The sequence below is a fragment of the Mytilus edulis genome, chromosome 10, assembly GCF_963676685.1.
Source record: "Mytilus edulis chromosome 10, xbMytEdul2.2, whole genome shotgun sequence".
NCBI classification, from domain to species: domain Eukaryota; kingdom Metazoa; phylum Mollusca; class Bivalvia; order Mytilida; family Mytilidae; genus Mytilus; species Mytilus edulis.
The window spans coordinates 116,191-143,578 of record NC_092353.1 but is presented as its reverse complement, the minus strand read 5'-3'; the positions used below and the strand labels follow the sequence as shown (position 1 = coordinate 143,578).

Genomic DNA, 27,388 nt, shown 5'->3' with positions numbered 1-27,388 from the left:
TTTTTCTATATTTTTTCTATTCTTGTATTCTGAAAATCCTAATTTAGACCGGCAAAATAGCCAAACTCAATATAGATTGCTATTTTGCTGGAGCCAGCAAAATAGCAGTTTAGATTCTATTTTGCCGGAGCCGGAAATATAGCCACGGCGGCCAAAAATAATAACAACACTATAACTGAAAGTGAGGTTAATGCACAGATATAATTTTTTTCTGAGATGATAAATAAATGACAGGGAATTAAAATGTGGTATTCAGGTGAATTTTAATCTGACAACTGTCCGAGAGAAAAATTATCCAAAGAAACATCTATAATATCGACCAGTACCTTTTCTATCTTTTTTTTGCAACAAACAACAATGTTAATAGATAAAGTTGATAATCAAATTCGGACGCTTAATACCAGGGAGGGCACCGAATAAGCAAATAAAAATATATATCATGGGGTAAAGCAGAACAGATATCTTATTAACATATCTCATTTATTTAGGCGTAGAAAAGAAGTCCCCTTTTGTGTACGTTCTAATGATTTCTTGGTTCAAATACATTTTGCCAAATATTGATATATCTTAAATGATTCTCCCCATTTACTTCTTGGCTAAATAACATTGTTCTGCATAGTATACCGATTGATCTATTAATAGATTATAAAAAAACATAAAGAAGCTACTATATCTCAAGCTTGAATATATCATATGTTATAATAATTTATATTAAAATATATAATTTAAATTGGTTGCTGAATATACTATAATTAAATGTCCTAAATAATACGTTTGATGTTTCATCAAGATGCAATGAAAATGAAAGGTGTAAAATTTGTTACAGCTCCAAGTCTAAATTTGGTAAAGGTGACTGGGGAAAATTATTTTTTTAATAAAATTTTCACTACATTTGAGCAACAAGAATGTCCAAAAACTGCTTCGTTTTTGGTACGCATCGGTGTAAAATTTGGTATTCGGATGATTTTTTAAACAGACAACTGTACGCTAGAAGGTTTATCTTGGGAATCATTCATAATATCAACTAGAACCCTTTTACATTTTTTTAAAACAAAATACCAATGTAAAAAGATAAAAATGATCAACAAAATCAAGACGCCAAATATCAAGGATGGCACAAAATAAGCAAATTAATAAAAAAAAAAAATGGAGCAAAAGAGAACACAAATCTTTTGAAATACTAATTATATTTACAGGCGTAGACAACCTCTCCTTTTAATGTCCGTTTTGGTGAGTTTTTTGTTTCAAATATTTTTGCTTAGCATTTGTATATCATATATGATTTTGAATAGTTACTTTCTTTTTAAACACAGAGTATACCTATTTACCTATAAATAGATTACAGAGTATACCTATTTGCTGTACCTATAAATAGATTACAGAGTATACCTATTTGCTGTACCTATAAAAAGATTACAAACAGAAATTAGGGTCTACATTTTAATAGATTACAAACAGAAAGAACGGTCAATATTTCATCGATTTGCCTATTTATAGATTACAAACAGATAAAACGGTCGATTTATGATAATAAACGATAATTTTTTCTATAAATGAATAGATATATATATAGGGACAACAACTACTGTGACATTTTTTCCTCCGGATCAAATTTCACCCGGATATAATTTTGCTTTACACTTGCGTCGCACATATTTTTTTTTTGGGGGGGGGGGGGGGGGGGGCATATTTTATTAGTCCTGTCCTGGGACAATAACTAAAACAATGTTGTTCTTCAAATCTTTTAAAAATGATCCTACTGAAGCATGTTAAGTGTGAATCTCAGTGACTCGATATACATATATGTATTTGATATTTCCTAAGGAAACTGGTAATTAATTATATGTCTGAGGCGTTTTTAAATACTAAAAAAGGTAAGCGGGATTCAAATGAGATTAATATCCCAGGGTATAGCAATGAAAGAAAAGATAGAGAAAATAAAAAAGGTGGGGGATGGATAGTTTACTTTGATAATGATATTAAATATGAAAGAATGACATTATTACAGAATGAAAACATAGAAACTGTCTGGTTTAAGATTTTTCCAAAACACAAAGAATCATTTTTATTATGTTTTGTATACAGACCACCTAATAGCCAAACCTCTTGGTATACTTATTTTGAAAATGAGGTTGTAACAGGCTTATCTATAAATGATAATATATTGCTTATGGGCGACTTTAATATTGATTTTTTGAAGCCTCTTCCTTCTAAATGGTCAACTTATATTACAACATATGGTCTTCATCAAATGGTGGTTGACCCTACTAGAGTTACTTCTACTAGTGTCACTTTAATTGATCATATTTACAGTACAAATCCTACAAGTCTTATCAATGTAATAGTACCATCATACGCCCCAGGTGATCATTATCCTGTTAGCTGTACTGTAAACAAATTTGCAAAGACAAACCAGATTCACATTTTGAGATCAAATACAGAAACTTCAAAACATTTAATGATGATATGTTTTTACAAGATTTGTCAAATCAACCATTCGATATAATACAGGAAATCAATGATCCAAACGAAGCAATGGACATGTGGTATTACTTACTTGTCAATGTATTAGATAAACATGCACCTGTTGTTACTAGACGTGTAAAAAATAAATGTCAACCTGAATGGTATACTAATGAAATCGGTAAATCAAAATTCCAAAGAGATTATTTTCACAAAAAGAAAGACACTGAAAATTATAAAAAAATATAGGAACAAAACTAGTGAATAAATCAGTTATGCAAAAGCAAAATATTTTATGGATGCAATAGATAACGATAAAAACTGTAAAATTCTTTGGAGGCATTTGAAGGATATGAATTCAACAACAAAACAGGAAATTGACATTTTAACACACGAAGGAAAAGTACTTATAAACAAAAATGATATTGCTAACTGCTTAAATGATCATTTTAGCACAGTAGATGAGAAGCTTATATCAAATCCTCACAAAAGTTTTAAATCTGAGAAAATTAATAACTATGTCAATTCAAAAATAATTGATGATACTAAATTCTCATTATATACTGTCACAAATGACCAGGTTCTACAAGGTCTAAAGAATCTAGACATAACTAAATCAACTGTAACTGATGAAGTTAAACCAAGAATTTTAAAACTATCAAGGTCGATTGTAGCAAGCCCCCTTGCTCACATAATAAACCTTAGTTTAGGTACAGGAATATTTCCTAATATATTAAAATCTGCTAAAGTTGCTCCCATATTTAAAGGAGGGGATAAAACAGACCCAAACAATTATAGACCCATTTCAATTTTACCAACTGTGTCCAATTTATTTGAAAACACTGTCTTTAAACAACTATATTTATTCTTAACCACACACAAATTATTAATACAACAGTAGTCTGGATTTAGAGAAAAAAATTCTTGTCATACAGCACTCATTAAAATAATTGATAAATGGTTAGAAGAATTGGACAATGGAAATTTTACCGCTATTCTCTTTTTAGATTTTAAGAAGGCTTTTGATACGGTAAATCACAATATACTTTTATCAAAACTCAAATTATACAAATGCGATGACCACTCTGTAAAATGGTTTTCATCGTACCTCTCTCATAGAATGCAAAAAGTTAAGTTAGGAACCACTGAATCATAACTTTTGGAGTTCCTCAAGGTTCTATACTTGGACCTTTATTGTTCCTAATTTATATAAATGACTTACCATTAACCTTAGAATATACAGAATCTGATCTATATGCTGATGATACAACTTTACATTTATCATCTAAATCTATTGTAAATTTAAATATATGTTTAAATAAAGACTTAGACAATGTTATTAAATGGTGTAAAGAAAATGATATGACGATAAATAGCAAGAAATCAAAATGTATGCTTGTTGGATCAGACAGAAAACTGGTAAACTGTAATGAATGTTTATGTGTTTTATCACAAGATAATATCGCTTTAGATAATGTTGAAGTTGAAAAACTTCTCGGAATTCATATTGATAAAAACCTATCATGGTCAATTCAAAATTGATAAAATATGCGAAACTATTTCAACCAGAATATATTTGTTAAAAAGGTTGAAACGTTATTTACCATTAAAGGGTCTTATTCTTTTTAAAATAGCTATATATTACCCATTATTGACTACTGTTGTACAGTATGGGGTCTTACCACTGTAGCGTTGTCGTTTTTGTATGGATTCGTGTTTTCGATGTGTTATTTTGGTAGCGTAAATTACGTGAAATCCATATTCAAATGGCACAAAGAAAACAAACCACAACACAAAGTTTCGAATCAAATCACTATGTAATCTGTTAAATATATATGAGTTTGACATAATAAAACAGTTGAACAATAATCCTAATTCACTAACACAATATTACTCTCAACACTTCTAACTAACAATCTCAATTCTATCTCTTACTCTTTCTATCCCACTCTGATCTCTCTCGCATCCCCTTATATACATATTTACAGGCGGTACCACGACGGTTCCAAAGATGGGGTACCGGGCGGTTCTATAGATACCGGGCGGTACCTCAACGGTTCTAAAGATTGGCTACCGGGCGGTACCCTGACAGTTTCAAAGATGGGGATACCGGACGGTACCCCGGCGGTTCCAAAGATGGGGTACCGGGCGGTTCTTAAGATACCGGGCGGTGAATTTAAATAATATAGAAACCGTTCAAATAAATAAAACTACTGGGCATTGCCCTGTAGAAATGTTATTTAACCCTTAAGTATTTAAAAGAAAAACATCTTACATAATAATAAATATACTGTTAAACTAAAATCGCTACACCACACACATTAATCTGGAGAGGATACATAAGCTCCAAAAACGTGCTGCAAGATTAGTTTTATCTGTTTCTTTTGATTTTCCATCAACAGTAATGTTTAAAAAACTTGCATGGATGACTATATTTACGAGGATACACTATTTTCAAGCTGTGTTAATGTTTAAATGTATGAATGGTCTAGCGCCTGATTATCTATCTATTAAACTTACTGCTTGTGCTGATCTTTATAATTATTGTCTGAGGTCGACAACATCAGGACTTCTTCATGTACCAAGACCTAATTCTGATTTAAAAAAAAAACATTTAAATATCCTGGTCTTATTACCTGGAATAATTTACCAAATAATATTAAAGAAATAGATAATTTAGATACATTTAAGACCAACTGTTCAAACTATTTTCTAACTGAACAGAATAAAGATGCACGAAACTAATGTATTTTTTCTTCTTTTACTGAATGCATATGTACTTATTCAATATTTAAGCTGCTATATTTAACTGTATAATGCATTTTATTTTGTATGTATTTTTTTCTGTTTTCTATTTGTATTAATAGTTTTTGAAGGCCTCATGGAAGATTAACATGTAAGTGTTAAATGTGTTACCTTCGTTAAATAAAGAATTTTATTATTATGAGACATTGCTGTTATAGACCTTATATATGAAATTAAATCTGTCTAACATTGTACAGATTCAGGTTCAGATTCAATATTTTATTTGAGTCTCACCACTTGTAAGACATATTATGATGAGTTTATTTACAACCACTGGGTCGATGCCACTGCAGGTGGAGATTTATTTCCCCGAGGGTATCACAAGCCCAGTAGTCCGCACTTTTTGTGCTGACATGAATTGTCATTGATATGGTTATACTTATAAATTTACTGTTTACAATTTTTTAAATTTTTTGAAATACTAAGGCTTTTCTACCTCAGGCATAGATTACCTTAGCTGTATTTGGCAAAACTTTTAGGAATTTTGGTCCTCAATGCTCTTCAACTTCGTACTTAATTTGGTCTTTTTTACTTTTTTGGATTCGAGCGTCACTGATGAGTCTTTTGTAGACGAAACGCGCGTCTGGCGTATATACTAAATTTAGTCCTGGTATCTATGATGAGTTTATTTATATTCAACCTGAGAGTAAATTGTTTTGATAGTATTGAAAAATTTTGAACTAATTCCAAGATCATTTAAATCTTTAAATAATAAACTCCTGTTCACTGTATCATAAGCTTTCTTAAAATCTACAAAGACAGCAAAAGTTGACAATTTTTTCAATTTCCTTGTCTCAATAATTGACGTAATTGTGCTTAAATGATCAATAGTACTTCTACTTTTACGAAACCCATTTTGTTCATCATGTAAAATATCTCTATGATCTAACCAATTTACCAATCTGTTGTTTAAATACTACAATATAATTTATAGGCACAAGGTGCCAAAGTTATTCCCCGATAAGACAATGGATCACTGGGATCCGATGTAGAACACTTTGGGATAGGTATGATAATCCCTTTACACCATGCAGACGGAATTTTACCAAATTTAAAACATATATTAAATAATTTATGCAAAACATGTAATAACAAATTATTTTTAAACAATTCTACAGGTATCAAATCGATCCCTGGCGCTTTGCCATTTTTAGCTTGAGTTAATACTTTTAACACTTCATCAATACTAACTTCGCAATCTAAATCAACATTCAAAATATTATTTGACATATTATCATTTACATTAGTTACAGCATCACAATTCAAAAGATTTTCATAAGAAGTTTTCAATTTATTTATATGATGTAAGTGTCAGAGCAAATTGAACCATCTTCTAGTACAACTTCCATGGGTATGGTCTTCTGTCTTTCACTACCGACACCAATCTTGCCAATGTTATTCCAAAACTCCCGAGGGTCCCTTCTTTGTATATTCAAAAGTTTATCTTGACTTCGGTACCAATATTGCTTTTTTGTCTGTTGACATTTTTTTATCAAAAAGTTTACGTTTGTTTGTAAATATATGACGCAAGTTCTCCTTATCCTGGTTATGGCGACTATTCCATTTACGTTCGGCTTCGCATACTTCATTCCAGAGCGTAGTGAGGTTATCGTTCCACCAGGTTTTTTTTTCCATTTCCTACGTTTATTATTAAGACCAATCAAGTGAAGCACCTTTCGTCTAGTAAGTTTTAAGTTCATTTCGTCATGAATAATTGTGACCATTCAATATATTTATCGTCCAGTTCTTTCTGGTTAATTCCTGATAATTCTAAGCTCTGTATAAACTGATTTAATTTTCCAACTATTTCAACATCTGCTATCCAGGTATATTGCGAGTGTCAAATTTAGTACTTTTATTCGGTTCTGTATGTAACTTGTCGCCGGATGCTCCTTTGTCATTCAAACAAACTTGTGAACTAAAAGTCCAGCATAATAATGAATGGTCAGGTATATGTTTAGGTTCATACTCCCCAATTTTAAATATACCATCAATTAATTGTTGAGCTCTAATACCCTCAAAAATGTCAAACATGGTTAATTTCTCATATGGTACAATGCAATAATCAACGACTGATGCCCCTCTTGTTGAAACATATGTAAAATCATTATGTAAATAGTTCCTTCCATTTAAGATGCAACAGTTAACATTACTAAGAAAGTCACACAAAATATCTCCGTACGTGTTGCGAGTAAAATCTATAACTTGTCTCTCAGGTAAATTATCAATTCCCGTTATAAAATCCGGTATATCTGCAACCCGACTGTTCCAGTCTCCACATAAGTAAAAAGGACTACCATATATTTGGAATTGTATAGATATCTGATGTAAGCGAATCTAAAAATTCATGAATGTTTACTGACCGTGCAGAATTTTCTGGCGGTAGATAAACCACACAAATATAAAAACAATTAAGATTCTGTGTTATTTCTTTCGGAAAAGCGTATCCATATAATTCCATCAACTAAATCGTTTATTTTAGTAACATTATAATCTGATAAAACATCATTTCGCACCAATAAAGCAACGCCTCCTGTGCCTGCTCTAGCACGCACGTGTAATTGTTTACGGTTATTTCCTATCCATGTGTAGCCATTGACGACAATACCGGCTTGTCCACTCAGATGAGTTTCAGCTAGCCCTTATATATGCAAATTACGTTTCGCAATACATGCAGCAAGCAAACTATTTGTATCACTATTTACATATTTACTCCACCAGTTTATGTTCCAAAACCCGCAGGATAACTAGTATTGTTTACCACGTGATGGCTTAAAACCTCGTCCACGTCTGTTACCGGCTCCAAAACTCAGCATTTCATTTGTGTATTCCCCGTGTCGATTGACCTGTTGTGAATAATTATGTGTACGGCTGTGTGTAGACTGACCACGTTGGTCATTGGTCCGAGACGAATTGTAATCACTGTTTACACTTTCTTGTTTCCTAATCACACGTCCTGATTAAATTGTGTAGTCGTTTTATTTGCCAAAGGCCTTTAAAAATAAATGATTGTTACTATTTATTATCCTTTGCTGTAACGGTAAATCGTTTTCAATAAAAACATTTGAATACTTGGACGAAGTCTTTAACGATCTCTTTTCTTTCATCACTGTCTTTTTATGAATAAGATTTTCAACCGAAATTACTACGATACCCGGTCTATTGTCTGATCTACTAGGTTTTCTAATCACAGATTTAATTCCAATATTTGCAAGTTTTAGGCCATCCTTCAAAAGACCAGTATCTTTTGATAATAGTATCGAATTATCATTTTCTTCCTGTTTATTGAAGGGTAGATTTTTAACATTAACATTTAAATGATGTCAGTCAACCTCACTACTAGAATTTTTGCTTTTTGGGGTACCTGACGAAAGCACTTCAGCATAATTATGATTTTTCTAGTGACATAATTTTTTCTCTAATTTTCTTAACTTCTGTTGACATTTGAGCTTTTAACTGACATACTTCTTTTTGGACTCTGTCGTGTATGACTGTGTTGAATTTTACAGTATGACGTTTTTCGACATTTCCCTCGATTTCACACATTCGGTTCTCTAACCTAGTGGCTACACTATTGAAATTATATGATAACTTGTTTATCATGTTCATAATGACACTTAGTTGAATATTATCGTCAGCTGGTGTAGGCATAGATGTGGGTGGTGAACTCGAACACTTCATCTTTTTATTGTCGACTAATATTTCCTCAGATTCCGATTGTGATAGGTGACGTTTTCACATACCCTTTCCATGCTCATCAATTTGAAGGACGATAACCAATCATTAATCAATTGTATTATATAGAAAAATATCAAATATTCATAAAACAAGTATAACCATTAAAAATGTTAGCTCCTGACACCAGCTTTTCTTCTTAGGAGGACTCTTAACAGGGGTACGTTTAACAGGTGACCAACCAACTTTCCTATTCCCTTTCGGAGTCTTTAAACATGTGCTTAATGATGACAAACATTTCCAAATTTTGGTAAATTAAGTCAGACTTTAACTACACATTGAGTTTAGAACAAATAGTGTTTTTATATTAAGTGTGTACATATTCACAGAAACATTGCACATTCACAAAACACACAGTCTCCACACTTTAGTACAGACTAACGTTCAAGGCTTGTTTAAACTCGAGTCTATTCTGCCGACTAAATAAACCAATAAATTATATAGCAATTAAATTAATTGTTTTGGCTAATGGAATTAGCCTTCAAAACTCATTTAAGGAGAACTATATCTAACTTAGCATTGCGTTTGATATTGTTATACATTCCAAAGTTGTTGAAAATCCTGGCAAATCCTTCTCCTGACACTGTCCACAGGACTTTGAAATAAGCTTTTCTTTGGATTTTTCAAGAATGAAAAATATTTGGTCACTATAGTATCTATTTTATCAACTGTATGTCTGTAATCAAGAAAGAAATTATAAAGAATATAGAATAGTACATAATCAACAAGTTTTAAAAATTAATTTTTTTTAAGAACTTCTAAAAATTCCTCTCCCGGCCTCCATTTCCTTGATTACATTCCATTAAGCGTCATCAATCTCACTGGCAGACATAACAGGCCAAGCATGTCGCATTTTTAGGAATTTCAAAATGACAAACACATTGCGGTCTGTACGCGATTTTCCTACTTATAGCGGCGCTGGTCTGCTCTTTTTCGAACTTTACAAGGGTATCTTTGACGTAAAAGAGATATTGCTCTCTCTTTCGTAACACGAGTCAACAATTTATCGTCCCCTTCCAATCGGCAGTGTGAACCACGAAAATATATCGCGATGATCCTCGTAGAAAATTCCTTTTCTGCTAAAACGACATACAAATAATGTTCTCCCAAACAAAACTTGTTATTTCCTGTGAATGATACGTCCTATGGTTAGCAGCTTAAATACTTGCAATTGTCCTAATAGAAAAATTATCGTGAAAATTTCCCCCAGGTGCCTCGTCATAACTGAAAATGAGGTAATGGACAATAGACATTATAGACGTAAACTTCCTAATAGATTTCAAGTCATCAACCTTCTGCCAAATAAAGCTTTAAACAAGAGGCTGTCACAACGACAGCAAACCGGATTTATTAACATTTATTTGTGTCCTGGCAATATCACAAGAACCATAACTGATGAATGCTGAAAGTGAAAATGGTCAATATCAAATTTGACCTCCATGTGTCCTGGCAATATCACAAGAACCATAACTGATGAATGCTGAAAGTGAAAATGGTCAATATCAAATTTGACCTCCATTTTGTAGTCAGTATCAACATATTAAAATTTGAAAAGCTTAGATTGAATGGTTCATTAGTAAATGCAACAACGTGAATGGAAACACCATTTTACGATCTTTCAAGAACCATAACTCCTGAACGGTAAAAGTCAAAATCGTCATTATTGAACTTGACCTCTATTTTGTCATCAGTAACAACATATAAAAATTTCAAAAGCTTTGGTTGAATGGTTTATGAGAAAATGCACGGACACGACTGGAAACACCATTTTTCAATTTTTCAAGAACCATAACTCCTGAACTGTAAAAGTCAAAATCGTCATTATTGAACTTGACCTCCATTTTGTCATCAGTAACAATATATTAAAATTTGGGAAGCTTTGGTAGAACAGTTCATGCGTAAATGCATGGACACGACTGGAAACTCCATTTTTCAAACTTTCAAGAACCATAACTCCTGAACCGTAAAAGTCAAAATCGTCATTATTGAACTTGACCTCCATTTTGTCATTGGTAACAACATATTAAAATTTGGGAAGCTTTGGTAGAACAGTTCATGCGTAAATGCACGGACACGACTGGAAACTCCATTTTTCAATCTTTCAAGAACCATTACTCCTGAACGGTAAAAGTCAAAATCGCCATTATTGAACTTGACCTTCATTTAGTTGTCAGTAACAACATATTAAAATTTTAAAAGCTTTGGTTGAACGGTTCATGAGTTAATGCACGGACAACATTTGATAGCCGCCCGCCCGCCCGGCCGCCCGCCGTACATCCCCAAATCATTAACCGACATTTTTGTCACAAAAATCCGGTTAATAAAATCATCATTCATAGATACGAATAGTTTACGCCGCTGGATTGTAATTCGATATACCTCTGTCTCGCATACTGCTTTCTTCGCAGGTGAGACAAAAACATCATACAAACAAAAAACTCGCGTTTATTTTGGGATACTGCACAGCACTCCATACTTTTTTAATCTTTTTTTAATCTTGGGTTTTATCTAACGTTCAACTTTTTTAATGCTAAAACGAGCTGAAAGGTGTACGAATCAAACACCCCAATAACTTTCACTGTGCATATCTTAACATCAACAGTTTTAGAAATAAATTCTCTTCTATAAAAGATTTGTTAAATGACAACCTAGTTGACATGATAATTGTAGCAGAAACCAAACTCGATGAAACCTTTAAAAACGGCGAGTTCTTTATTGACAATTACCACCTATGGAGAGCAGACCAGACAGCGAAAGGCGGAGGCCTCCTAGTTTACATCCGCTCAGATTTGGCATGTGACAGAAAGAACAAACTTGAATGTAAAACAATCGAATCAATTTTTACTGAAATAAACTTTAAATACAGAAAGTGGCTGATATGTGGTCTTTACAGACCCCCATCCCTCAATGATAATTTATTTATTGAAGACTTTAATAAAACATTTGATAAAATATCTGAAAAATATGACAATGTTATTATTATTGGTGATCTAAATTACAATTGTTTAGATGCAGAAAAATGTATACCTCTAATAAATATGTGTGATGTTTTTGATTTTACAAACGTAGTTAAAAAAGCTACATGTTTTACAAAAAAATGCATTACCAACTTTACTTGATGTTATCCTGACAAACAAACCAAATTTTTGTCAAAATATATCTAATTTTAATTGTGGGCTCAGTGATTATCACAACATAATTTCGTTTCAGTTAAAAGGTTTTGTGCCTAAAATTAAAAAGGAATTTATAAATTACAGGAGTTTTAAAAGTTTTGACCAGGAAAAATTTGTACATGAACTAAATTGTGTAAATTTTGATAATTTGCTGTCAGTTGATGATGTCAATGAAGCGTATTCAAATTTTCAATCTGAATTTGTTAACATCATTGACAAGCATATACCAATGAAAAAAAGAAGATCAATAGTAGCACCTGCACCCTTTATGAATAAAGATCTAAGAAGTGCAATCTACAAAAAAAGAATGTACCATAACAGATTTCTTAAAAATAAAAGTGATGCCAACTGGGAGTTGTACAGAAAACAGAGAAATACTGTGACAAAAATAAAAAAGAGCTCAATTAAAACATATTTTTATGAAAGAACTGCTGGTGGTCCAAAGTCAACAACATTTTATTCCACTATTAAACCATTTCTATCAAATAAAAATATTAAATCAAACAATAACATAATTTTATATGAAAATGATAAAATTCTTAGTGATCCTAAAGAGGTATCAGAAATTTTCAATAAATTTTTCATAAATGTGGCTAAAGATATAGGAGATAAAAACATTAAAATAGACAGAAATCATCCAAGTATAATAAAAATTGAAGAAAATAAAAATGATTAAAATGAGTTGAATTTTAAACCTGTAACAGAAGAGTTTGTGAATAAACAAATAAATAGGTTAAATATAAGAAAAGCCACTGGATATGACAATATTTCACCAAAAATTATAAAATTGGCACAGCCAGTAATAGCAAATCCTATTAAAGTTTTAGTTAATAAATCAATTGAAAGCTCAATTTTTCCTGATAATCTTAAAGCTGCTCAGGTTTCCCCACTTTTTAAAAAGAATAACTCTCTTGATAAAGAAAATTATAGACCTGTAAGTGTGTTGCCATGTATTTCTAAAATTTATGAAAGAGCTATTCATGACCAACTAATGGAATTCTTAAATAAACATTTTCATCCTCTTCTTTCGGCATTTAGGTCAGGTTTTGGTTGCCAAACTGCACTTATTAAAATAATAGAAGACTGGAAAAAAGCTCTGGACGAGAACAAATTTATTGCTGCAATTTTGATAGATCTATCTAAAGCATTTGATTGTTTACCTCATGATTTACTTTTACTTAAATTAGAAGCATACGGTCTGTCTAAAAATTCTCTAAAATTATTAAAAAGTTATTTAGAAAACAGAAAACAACGAATTAAAATTGGAAGTTCTTACAGCGAATGGGATCGTATGTTTAAAGGCGTACCACAAGGGTCAATTCTTGGTCCAGTTCTTTTCAATGTCTTCATAAATGACATATTTCATTTTGTACAAAAAAAACACCATTTATAATTATGCTGATGACAACACTGTATCATACAGTGATCATAATTTAGATAAAGTTGTTGAAAGTTTAGAAACTGATAGTTTAAATCTAATAAACTGGTTTTCTATAAATTTAATGAAGGCTAATCCTGACAAATTCCAGGCTATAGCCATTGGGAAAAAAACAAATAAACATAATTTGATATTTAATTTAAATGGAAATAAAATTTCTTGTGAAGAAAATGTTAAACTTCTTGTTATAACTATAGATTCCGACTTAAATTTTAACAATCATATTTCTGAAATATGTTAAAAGGCATCAAGACAACTAAATATTCTAAAACGTATGGGTAAATATTTAAACAGGCTAGGTAGGTTAACAGCATACTACTCTTTCATACTTTCGAACTTTAACTATTGTCCAGTAATTTGACACTACTGTAGTGAAAAAAATTCTTTTAAAATGGAAAAAATTCAAGAAAGAGCTCTAAGATTCATCTATGAAGATTATGATATTCCTTACGAAAAATTGCTAGAAAAATCTAAATTACCATCTTTAAAAATAAGAAGAATAAAAACAATTGCAATGGAAACATTTAAAATAATTCACCAAAAAAGTCCGAGCTACCTTCATGATTTGATTGATATAAAAATTAACAAGTATGATTTAAGATCACAGGAAACAGCAGTACTCCCAAGAGTTCGAACTACTAAATATGGCTTAAGATCGTTTCGCTATAATGCTGCACAAATCTGGAATGAGCTACCGAACCATTGTCGAGTGGAAACATCTTTCGACCAATTCAAAAAATTGGTACAAACATGGGATCCAAGTAACAGCTCAAGCCAGTGCAGTGCATGCATATAGTGTTAATGCCTGTTTTATTTTACTTTTATTTTCTGTGTGACTATTTGATTTGTGCAATCTTATTATTAACTTGTGCTATATTTTAAGTGTACTATATGCTTTTAACTTATATATGTCATTATGGTATCTTACTATGCATTATATGTTTAAAATTGTGTTGCTTTCATGACTTTTGTATGTGTGTATTGTATTGTGTGTGTGTGTGTGTGTGTATTGTATTTTGTTATTAAGTCGATTTGAAAAGCTCACTAGAACTTGTGTTGTGTAGTTTATTGAATATCGACTCTAAATAAAACTTTGAATTGAATTGAATTGAATTGAAAAAAAAACAAAAAAATAATCCACACAAAGCCATTACTTTCAAACAGCTGGCTGTGTATTTGGAAACACACTAAATTTGTGTACATTTAGTTCAAATGCTTAAAATACATTTTTACATCGATGAAAGAGACAAAAAGCTACTATTTCATAAAATGTCCTTCCTCTGAGTTTGTTCCAAATGAGGTTTTCTACAATATAATGACAGATGCAGTAGACATCTCTATGTATTACTTGAAATATTTCTGTTAGGCGTGGACAAAGGTATTAAAACATTGGAATGGGGAGTTGGAGTCGGGTATAGGAACCGAGGTGAAGGGTGGACAAAGGTATTAAAACATTGGAATAGGGAATCGGAGTCGGAGGCAGGAACCGGGGTGAAGGTGTACAAAGATATTAAAACATTTGAATGAGGAACAAACAAGGGCCAGGGGCAGGAACCGGGGTTAGAGTTGGACAAAAGTGTGGTAACATTTGTATGAGGAACGAGGGGCAGTTGCAGAAACCGGGGTGAGGGGTGGACAAAAGTATGGTAACATTGGAATGAGGAATGAGGGGAAGGGGCAGGAACTGGAGTGAAGGGTTGACAAGGGTATGGTAATATTGGAATGAGGAACGGAAGTCTGGGGCTGGAACCGGGGTAAGTTGTGCATGGAGTTAAAATATGGGTATTTTGTGCAACATTATTACCTGTTTCTGTCAGGTAGTAAAGGGTTACCGTAGGGAAGTGTCTTAACCTTTTCTATGGAGTATAAACAAATTTAATTTAATTGTGACAACGGACGGAAAAACTAACAGATAAAGTTAGCAAATGGAAATGGGGAATGTATCAAAGAGACAACAACACGACCAAAGAGCAGAAAACAGCCGATTATAGATCATTAGATGTTTCTCTGTAATATTGTATTTAGTTTCTAGAGAATAAAGTATCTATCTATTAAACAATAAACTAAAACTATGACTTTAATGACTTATGTGCTATCCAGAATGGGAATCTACTTCAAGTGAATTTGAAGTGGTTCAGATGTGGCGTGGTCAATTTCATCAAAGAGTTGATGGTCAGTTCTTAATCAGTTTAATGATCTTTCATCTTGATTTATGTGATACTTTATACGGTATATGAATTGCAAAGTAGAACTGCAATAACATTTACAAGTTTATCAAAATAATCTAAGACCATTAAGCAATATATAATCTAAATTAAGAACAGATGTCTATAGCTCGATCTTGTGAGAAACTTTATGTATTGGTCAGTTATATTGGAGTAGTAGCTTGAAGTAACAAAGTGTTTTATATAGCTAGAATTAAGTAGCGTTTGGTATTGGAATTTATAATTGTGAACCTTTAAATATATCATCTATAATACTAAAACTACGAGGTCCAATTTGTCAGCCGTCATCACGTAAAAACGACGAATCAAAGAATTCAACTTTATATATAACTAATATAGTACAAAGGTGTAGATTAAAAATTACACCACTCCAGGCCCTTTTGTTTTCCACGTAATTAATATTGCCAATAATTAAGAAGTTCCGGGTCGAGTCCGAGTCCGATACCGATACCAATAGTATATTCACCTGTTACCTATTACCTTATCTGTACGTTCCACATCTGACAGGCGTACCATCAAACGGTGTATGTAGGATTAATATGCTATATACACGGGTCATAATCACAGGGTTGACACTACTAAATTTAATCATTTAATCAGTAAGACTTTCTAAGATAACAATACGAATACTAAAAATCTGGACTAAAAATAAGGCGTATAGGTACAGTTTTCAATTTGTTAGCGGGCATGACGTAAAACAGTGAATCAAAGAATTCAACTTTATTTATAACTAATATAGGACAATGCTGTTGATTAAAAAATACTCCATTCCAGGACCTTTTGTTTTCCAAATAATTAATATTACCAATAATTGATAAGTTCCAGTTCGACGGGTTCAAACAGAAAGATTTGAAAGCAGAGAAAACTGTGTATCTTATAATCGGCATGACTTTATCAGATGACAATACTAATACTAAAATAAAGCTTGCGCATAGTTATATACTTTAATTCAGTCACGGACCCGCGATATCACGGGTTTGTTCTAGTATATTATAATACATAAAGTTTCACACAAGATCGAGCTATAGACATCTGTTCACATGTTTAATCGTATAAATGTACATGTGAACATTATACAGAGTTCGTTGTACATACAGTGAGCTTATGGTGCAAAATTATATAGCTATAGTTCCCTATATTAACGGGCAATAAGATGGATTACGATACCGGGTACATATACCCAAAATAATGACTAGGTCGAAAATAAACAGAATAAAGCCCCGTTGTACAATATATAATACTCATACCTACTTATAGTAAATTGGGTGACTTTCTTGATTAAGCAAAGACAATCTAAGCTATTCCTTAGATTTAGTATACAAATGGACTCTTCTGCTTTATTGTTTGAAAATAACCTATCCAAGCTGCTTTCTTCAAGAAATTTTGGAACTGTGCCATTCTGTAGTGTACTAAACCCTAAGAGAACAGAAAATACATACAACAAATTTTAAAAGAAAAAGCATATAGTATACTTGTATATGTAAATTGTAGTACTACTGTGTACATGTAGATAAGATATTGATGCAGTGACTATTACATAACATAGTATATGTACATTTTTTTTATATATTGTTATTACTTTTAATATGTATACAAGCCAAAGAAAACTGTAAGGTCCTCCAATCCATGTGTCGGTGCTACCCCAGTACCCAGTGGCGGATCCAGAACTTTTCATAAGGAGGAGGCTCCAGTCACAGTCATGCTTCAGTGATTCCCTCTATATAATCATCCAAAATTTTTAATGTTTCCCACGAAAAAGGGGGAGGGGGTAATTTAGTATGTATCCGCCTATGGTACATGTTCACATTTGCCATTAGAATGATAAGTAAATCTTTTGGAAATTGTCAACAAAAATCATTTGTATGTACATCATGAACATGCTGCAGTTTTTAAATATTTTAGATTCAAGACTTTGGGACCGAATCCTTATTATGTACAACATGTAACTGATGGCCTTGGTTTTTGAATTTATGGTGAAGAAATACTCTTGGTGCTCTGTTCCAGTGTATCAGTATATGATTTTGATCAAATGTGTTATCCTTCCTGAATTCATGTCGGTCCGGTTAGAGTAAAGCAATCTGAAGTTCAGTTTCAAGACCATATTATTAAAGATTTGAGTAAAAAAATTAGGAATTTTTCCCCCTTGAATTCAAGTATTGTTTACTCTCAATATTGAATAATAAATCATGAAAATGAGGTCAAGGTCCTATAAATCCTGCAAGACAGACATGTACAAATGTATACCTTACAATCTTTATATGCTTCAAATATTATAGTTGACCTTTTGAATTCAGTATCTCAGAAACAAACTTAACCAGGAAAACAATAGATTGACCAATGAACCATGAAAATGTGGTTCTGGTCAGATGATTATTGCCACACAGACATACAATGAAAGTTGAGAAATTATGGGAATTTGCCTGCATTTATAATTAGGGTTTTGCCTTTTTATACTAAAATGCCATTATTATTTTTGCGGTATTAACAAAATTCATGTTAAGGCTGTTTAATTCATATACAAAAAAAATCAAAACACGAGTTTAGTTCATTGCAATTATAACCCCCTTTGCATTTTTCGCAATAAAAAAAACCAAACATTACAATAATTTCTGAATTAAAAGTATCCATCTTCATGATCTTACAATCATTTCATAATCCAAATATTGTTTATCAATAAAAGTATTAGAAAATTAGACAAAAAAAAACCAATAACTTAACCGTTACAATGAGGTCATGGTCAAATAAAACATGCCACCTGATCACTATCCCTATGTCACTCTTTCTGCGACAAAAGATGCAGTTTAACAAAAACTACAATGTATCAACGATTTTTCCGTCCTTTGTCAAAATATTTCTCTTTTATGGCCAACAAAGCTATTGCGAAAAACTCCTTCCTAGGTTCACCTTGATCAACTGCAGTCTGTAAAAGCATACAATATTTGATTCAATATCATGATTAAGTACTAAGGTCACTTTTAAACATGTTATTAAATAGGAGAGGACACTATTTCATAGAATGAAATTCAAAACAGTGTAGCTGTGGCCATTGATTGACACATTAAAATCATCCATTGACTGGGACAATTTACGTGAACGTTTGTCTGTAACGACCACTGTTCACGACGTACATACGATAGACATTTAACCTTTGTGTTTTGATTTATATAATTGATATAAATCAAAATATCGTGTTATTTCTGATTAATTTTTCGAATTACTTTATTTAGGTGTTGAGAACCTTTGGTGACCCCATAGTTTAAGTGTCTTTAAAAAAGTACATAGTGAGCATTACTCCTCAGCTCATCAATCATAACATGGACATATCTTTATTGCAGACATGAGCCCCATTACGCAGGACACACAGGAGGCTACTGATGTTGGTAAGTCAATGAGAATTTTTAGGATGAACCGTCTTACTCCCTGATTTACACTATTCCCCGACGCGAAACTGTCAATCCATGTAGGTGCCGAAAAAGTATTATCACTGTATTATATGTATGCGATCACAAGTTCAAACCTCCTTGTCTCAACTGTAGATCAACACCCCTTTCATTATTTTTACATAACGGCAAGAAACACACGTTTCCTATCAATGACAACATTTGACTAACATTAACTGTACATGTTAAAGTTTTCATGTAAATTAAGTGGTTTACTATTACAGAACAACCATATGCATCATCAAGACGCACGACACCAAAAAACTGGCTGTTAGCCTCAACATAAAAGCCCTCCAACTCACAGGCCTACACCGCCGAGGAGTTGTATAGACCCTGGTCGACCTCAAAGGCCTCCACCTCACAGACCTACACCTCAAAGGATCCAGTCGGTAAATTAATGACACTACATCCATTAACCCCATAACCTCATCACACACAGTACACTGACGCGTGATTTGGGGACTCTTGTATTTTTATCAATAATAGCATGCACATATCTTTATGTGTTATAATTTTATTAATTGTATGCTATCACTCATTTCAACATCCTTCTGTCAAGTGTAGACCAGCACATTCCAATACAACTCTCGATTCATGGCAGTAGTCTGTCGTCGCAAATGACAACGGGTTAACGCTTTCCCTTTGTATCTGTATAAATAAGCAACATTTCACACTGATCTTGCTCAGTCAATGAACTCCCTCATAGACACTGTTCGCGTACGCGAAACTGTCAATCCATGTAGGTGCCGAAAAGGTGTTATCAGAGTCTTATATGTATGCGATCACAGGTTCAAACCTCCTTCTGTCAACTGTAGATCAACACCCCTTTTATTATGTTTGCATAACGTCAAGTAACACACGTTTCCTATCAATGACAACATTAGACTAACATTAACTGTACATGTTAAAGTTTTCATGTAAATGAAGGGGTTTACTATTACAGAAGAACCAGATTCATCAAGACGGACGACACCATATAACTGGCTAAAAAAAACAACTGGCTCTTATCCTCCACCCAAAAGGCCTCCACCTCAAAGGCTTGGTCGGATCCAGTCTGGGATTTCGGTAAGTTAACAACACTACATCAATTCATCCCAAAACCTCCTCACACACAGTACACTGACGCGTCACTTCGGGACTCTTGTATTTTTTGGCTATTACTCCTCAACTCATTTCAACTTTTTATCTCCAGTGCTGTACAACTTTGTACTTTTTTTCTCTTTCGATCTTTTATATCTGGGCGTCACTTGTAAGTCCTGGGTGGACAAGGCGCGTTTTTGGCGTATTGAATTTTAAACCTGATGCTTTTTGTTATCTATTAATCATGTTTTTCTTTGTCTAATATGTTCTCCTATTTATTTGTCTTGTAGTCCTGTAATATTATGTTGTCATTTCAATGTTATATTTAACTTTGCCATTAAAGTGCGAGGTTTGGCATGCCACAAAACCAGGTTCAACCCACCACTTTTATTCCCCTTTAAAAGTGTCCTGTACCAAGTCAGGAAGATGGCCATTGTTATATTATTGTTCGTTTCTGTGTGTGTTGCATTTTAACGTTGAGTCGTTTGTGTTTTCTCTTATTTTTGAGATATTGAGATCAGACGTGGCACGGTACTTGTCTATCCCTAATTCATGTATTTGGTTTTCATGTTAAATTTGTTATTCTCGTGGTGTTTTGTCTGATGCTTGGTCCGTTTCTGTGTGTGTTACGTTTCGGTGTTATGTCGTTGTTCTCCTCTTATATTTAATGCGTTTCCCTCGGTTTTAGTTTGTTACCCCGATTTTGTTTTTTGTCCCTGGATTTATGAGTTTTGAACAGCGGTATACTACTGTTGCCTTTATTTATGGACATATCTTTATTTCAGACATGAGCCAGATGACCCCGTCAACACAGGACAGACAGAAGGCCACTGTTGTTGGTAAGTCAATGAGACTTTTATTTTCAATGAACTGTCGTACTCCCTCATATAAACTGTTCACGTACGCGATAGCTGTCATTCCATGCATCTGCCAAGAAGGTGTTATCACTTTATTATATGTATACAATCACAGTTTCACACACCCTTCTCTCAACTGTAGATTAACACATTTCAATACAATTGTCGATTCATGCAAATCATCTGTCGTTGCAAATGACAACGGATCACCGCTTTTCCTATGTATCTGTATAGAAATCATCAACAGGTCAATTATAACACTAAAATATTTTTAATTGCAGACAATACTCCTCCTGAGGAGCAGCCAGACGAGATGGGAGAAGGCCACAGGCACACAAATGTTGGTAAGTCAATGACATTTTTATTTTCAATGAGCTGTCGTACTCCCTCATATAAACTGTTCACGTACGTGATAGCTGTCATTCCATGCATCAGCTAAGAAGGTGTTATCACTTTATTATAGGTCTACAATCACAGTTTCACACATCCTTCTCTCAACTGTAGATTAACACATTTCAATACAATTGTCGATTCATGCAAATCATCTGTCGTTGCAAATGACAACGGATCACCGCTTTTCCTTAAATCATCAACAGGTCAATGATAACACTAAGATATTTTTAATTGCAGACAATACTCCTCCTGAGGAGCAGCCAGATACACTCACAGATCACGTTAAGTCAATGACATTTTATAGCCTTGTCTCTGCCCAAAAATTGTTATCACTGTATATGTATACGATCACGTCACGGCTTTAATTGTAGATTTGTATTATTTATTAATATTTTAATAATAACAGACATATGTATTTAATTGCATTAATACATTAATATGGCCGCTGGACTAGCAAGACGTGTTAAAATTGGAGGTGAGCTTTCGCCAAATGCTATACGTTAAAACAATACTATGGACAATTGTCGACGATAAGAACTTTGAAATGAAACGTGCAGTCTACTAGTACTGGAAGAAAGTAAATATATCTTTGTTGTTGACTATTATCATAATCAAACATTTGTGTGCATAAATCAAATGAAATCAAATCAGCCCATACGTCATACATAAACATAAACAAACTCACCTGTATTTACTTACCATTGTGAACTAGCCGTAATTAACTGTCTACCTACTCTAAAGGACAAAACTGAGGATCTATACGGAAACTCTAGAATGAACCATGAAAAAGAAAAATAAAGCAGCAAAGAAGGCAGCCAAACGTAAATTAGAAGAGGTCGAGTCCACAATAACTTCAGACGAATCACAATCCGCAACTAAAGCAGTAAAACCACCCAAACCCAAAACGTCCACACCTGCTAATAAAAAAACTATGTATTCCATGCATCATCCACCTCCACCCGTACAACAACTGCCACAGCAAATGTCACAGCAAATGTTTCAGCAAATGCCACAGCAAATGCCACAAGGTGGTGGTAATAACAGCTATATTCCATGTTCACCACAAGGGGGCTTCCCCCCTCCTTCTTGTACAAGTAAACCCGGAGCAGCATATACACAACCTATTGCAATGAATAGTAATATTGAATTTCTTCTTCAAGATATGTGTAACCGTTTGGACCGAATGGAATTGAAAATGAACAAATTAGAAACCATTGAAAAGTCAGTTTTAACTCTTGAAACAAAAATGTCAAATATGGAGGGTAACATGCTCGGTATGAAAACTTTTATGGATACGGTTAAACAAGAGGTTCAACAAGTCTCGGAAGATGTAGATGGTATAAAATTCGTTGTATCTGAAGTTGAGGATAGCTGCAAATTAATAAGGCAGGAAAATCATAAGCTTAAGAATGACATCGTTGACATACAGGCCAGATCCATGAAGGATAATTTGGTATTTGTGGGTATAAATGAATTTCAAAATGAGACTACAGACAAAACGGAAGCGACTCTTCGAGAATTTTTTGTGAATGATTTAAAGATGTCTCAAGAGGATGCGGATGTAATCAAATTTGACCGTGTTCACCGCACAGGCTCATTAAACAAAAAACCGCGACCTATAATTGCCAAATTTTCCGAGTATAAACAAAGAGAGAAAGTGAGGTTTATGGCTCCAAATTTAAAGGGTACACATTTCTATATAAATGTACAATACCCACCGGAAATTATTGCTGAAAGGAAAAAAACTGTATCCTATTTTCAAGAAAAATAAAGAGGAGGGACACACTGTTAGAATGGTTTATAATAAACTCTATATAAACAATGTTTTGTACAAACCAAAAGGGATTGTTGAATCATAGGATTCAAAGGAGGTTAGGCATAAGCTTAATATTGTCTCATGGAATGTAAATAGATCATTAAAAAATAAGCTTGAAAATGCAGATTTTGTTCAAAATTTTGTAAAGAATGATATTGTTTTCTTATCTGAATGTTGGATTGATGAAAATACTGATATAAATGATGAAATTTTTGGTAATAAATTTTTAATCAATTGTTATCCAAGAAAAAAAGGTAAAGGTGGTGGAATGGTCCTCTTGTACAACAAATCATTGCAAAAGCATATAGAAATATTGAAAGTTTCTCATGATACTGTTATATGGGTAAAGGTGGACAAAACTTTATTTTTTGATAAAAGCAATGATGTTTATATATGTTTTGTATATGTACCCCATGAAAATAACATTTTTTATGACAAATATGATGTTGATATTTATGACTGTCTTACTGAAGACATCGCAAGTTACAGCAGTTTAGGCCCTGTTGCTGCTATTGGTGATTGGAACAGTCGAATAGGTATTAAACCAGATTTTATACAAAACGATGAACTTAACATCACGGTTAAAAATACCATTGATAATTTTATCAGCTATGATAGTGATGACGAAGAACAGGTTCGATTTTCTGAGGATAAAACAGTAAACAATTTCGGAAGGAAACTATTACGTCTTTGCCAATCTACTGGACTCCGGGTATGTAATGGTCGATCAATTAGTGACAAAATAGGAAAATTAACGTTTTATAACCATTTGGGATCTAGTGTTATTGATTATGCATTGATACATAAAAACTATTTATATCTTGTAAATGAATTTGCTGTTATGGACTTTAATATGTGGTCTGATCATGCACCGGTTCGTTTAACGCTTGAAATAGCCGATACTGGTATACAAACATTTAATTCAAGTGATGATAATATTTTTCACAGCACATACAGATGGGATCCGGACAAAATTACGGAAATGAAAACTAGTTTGATTAGTCATATGGACACAATGAGCAGTAACGTTGAGCAAATGGTGTGTACAGAACAAAGTATTGAGAATACTGTTATAAAACTTACTGAAACATTGAATACTGTCTTCAAACCATTTTGTGAAAAACGTTATTGTATTAAAAGGAATGCTACGAACATTAAAAGCAATAAAAACTCACTGCCAAATAAACCATGGTTCGACGATAGATGCAAAGAACTGTATTATATATATCATTGTAATATTAGGCGTTTCAATAGGAACAGAAATAATTTGAATCGCCAAATTCTGATCGAGTCAAAAAAGAACTACAAATCGTATGAAAATCGCGTTAAACGAAACTACTTGAGATATGAAGGAAACCAAATTGACTATTGGCGAAAACATAATCCGAAACAGTTTTTTGATGTATTCAAAAAAGGAAAGAAGAACACTAATTGTAATTTAAAGTCGTCAGATTTTTATAATCATTTCAAAAACCTAACTGCTGAAACCAGTTCTAATATAACCGATGATGTTGAAGCTGATAACCAAGAATGTGTGTATAACGAACTTGATGCGTCTATTACTCAAGAAGAAGTATGTAAAATTTTGTTGAAGTTAAAATGTAACAAATCGCCAGGTGCTGACAATTTGTTAAATGAGTATTTTATACATTTTAAAGACATTCTCGTACCTTTAATTGTGCAATTGTTTAATGTAATTTTTGAAACTGGATATATGCCGAAACAGTGGTGTAAAGGAATACTTATTCCTGTGCATAAAAAAAATAATGTAAATGTTACTGATAATTATAGAGGTATAACACTAAGCAGTTGTTTCTGCAAACTTTTTACTACTATTATTAATGAAAGGCTTACATTGTGGGCTAACGAAAATGACATTTTAACTGATGCTCAGTTTGGGTTTCGACCCGGTCATGGCACAACTGATGCTATTTTTGCCTTACAATCAATTATTACTAAATATTTGGGATTGAAGAAAAAACTTTATTGTTGTTTTATAGACTATAAAAGTGCTTTTGACAACTTGAATAGAAATTTTTTATATTATAAGCTTGCAAAATGTGGTATAAGTGGTAAACTTTTTTCAATTATTAAATCTTTATATGATAATTCTATGAGCTGTGTAAAATTTAAAGGTGAATTTTCTGACATATTTTCTGTAGAAAAAGGAGTATTGCAAGGGGAACCATTATCACCTATACTATTTTCAATGTTTTTAAATGATTTTGAAAATGAGTTTATTAATAGCTTATGTCTACCAGTAGACATAAAAGAACTTTCATTGTTTTTATTGATGTATGCAGATGACACTGTTATATTTTCCGAAACTATTGATGGGTTGCAAAATATGTTGAATTCACTACATAATTATTGTAAAAAGTGGAAACTTATTGTAAACACAAGCAAAACTAAGGTGGTTGTTTTCAGAAACGGTGGTAAATTACGAAGCGATGAAAAATGGTTTTATAATGGCGAAATTATAGAAGTTGCTGATCATTATTTGTATCTGGGTGTTATGTTATATTACAATGCAAAGTTTAATCAAACTCAGTTAAATATTGCTGCCAAAGGCAGAAAATGTTTATCAATGTTATATGGTAAAATAAAACATATGTGTTTAAATGTACAAACAAAATTGTATTTATTTGATGTCTATGTATCACCTGTTTTATTATATGGAAGTGAAATATGGGGTTTTCATAATGCATCTGATATAGAAAAACTTCATATAGAATTTTGTAAAAATATTTTGACTGTTAAAAAATCCACTGCTACCGCAATGGTTTATTCTGAGTTGGGAAGATTTCCTTTATTGATATCTCGGAAAGTAAAAATATTAAAATATTGGATTCGTCTATTACGGACGAGAAATTGTATTCTTAATGCTATATATAATGATATGTATGATGAGTGTGAATCAGGAAATAAGTCATCATGGGTTAATAATGTTAAATGTATGTTACTTAGCCTAGGTTTTGGACATGTGTGGTATGCACAGAATGTTGTATGCGAAGAAGCATTGATTATTTTATTCAAACAAAGGCTTATTGACCATTTTCTTCAAGAAAGAAATATGTTTTTCGATTCATCATCAAAATGTACTATCTATAAACACCTTGTGGATAATGTTCAATTGCAGTTTTATTTGACAAAAAATTTAAGTCCACAATGTATTAGATTTTTAACTAAGTATAGACTGTGTTCTCACAAATTGAATATTGAATATGGTAGATTCATTAAAAAAGCAAAAAATGAAAGATTATGTATCTTATGTAACCAGGGTGACATCGAGGATGAGTTTCATTTTATTTTAAAATGTCCAAAATATGAAAATATTAGAAAAATGTATATAAAAAGGTATTATTATACAAATGCATCTGTTTTTAAATTAGTTCAATTATTGTCAACAAAGAATGTTTCGGAATTATCTAATTTAGGAAAATATCTGAAATACGCCACAGATATAAAATTTTCATGACAATCTTCTGAATGATTTATACTATGTAGTCTTGCCTCCTATTGTATTTAAAATGTTCTGTTATGATATACATGTACATATTTATGATATACCTATAAGCTGTATTGCTTTTGGTTTGAAATAAACTATTAAACTATTAATTGCAGAGGATAAGACCCTGCCAACGCCTGCGGCAGAAGACACAACGGAGTGTCATATTGGTAAGTTTATGTCAATTCCTAAATGAGCTAAAAAAAACGCGAAACTCTAATAGCAGGTGTGTGCAAATTGGTGTTGCCTTTTATTACATGTATACGATCACATGTTTTCTCAATCTACTATCAACGCTGGGGAAAGACCGATCAATTGAATATTGCATTTACACCAACCGTCTAGCGTGTGAAAAACGTATTAGTTTTGGGTTGTTGTACTTTTCCGTCATATTCATAATAAACATATATATATATATATATAAATGAAAACTTTCAAATATCTTTATTGAATAG

General features: G+C 32.6%; 1 long non-coding RNA gene across 1 annotated transcript; it reads left to right on the top strand.

Annotated features, from left to right (window-relative positions):
* The first annotated feature begins 19,508 nt into the window (after window positions 1–19,508).
* On the top strand, window positions 19,509–21,227 carry LOC139492304 (uncharacterized). The gene is made up of 3 exons (XR_011656783.1): window positions 19,509–19,668; window positions 20,223–20,344; window positions 21,145–21,227. It is a non-coding gene; the product is annotated as an uncharacterized lncRNA (long non-coding RNA).
* Window positions 21,228–27,388: the final 6,161 nt, after the last annotated feature.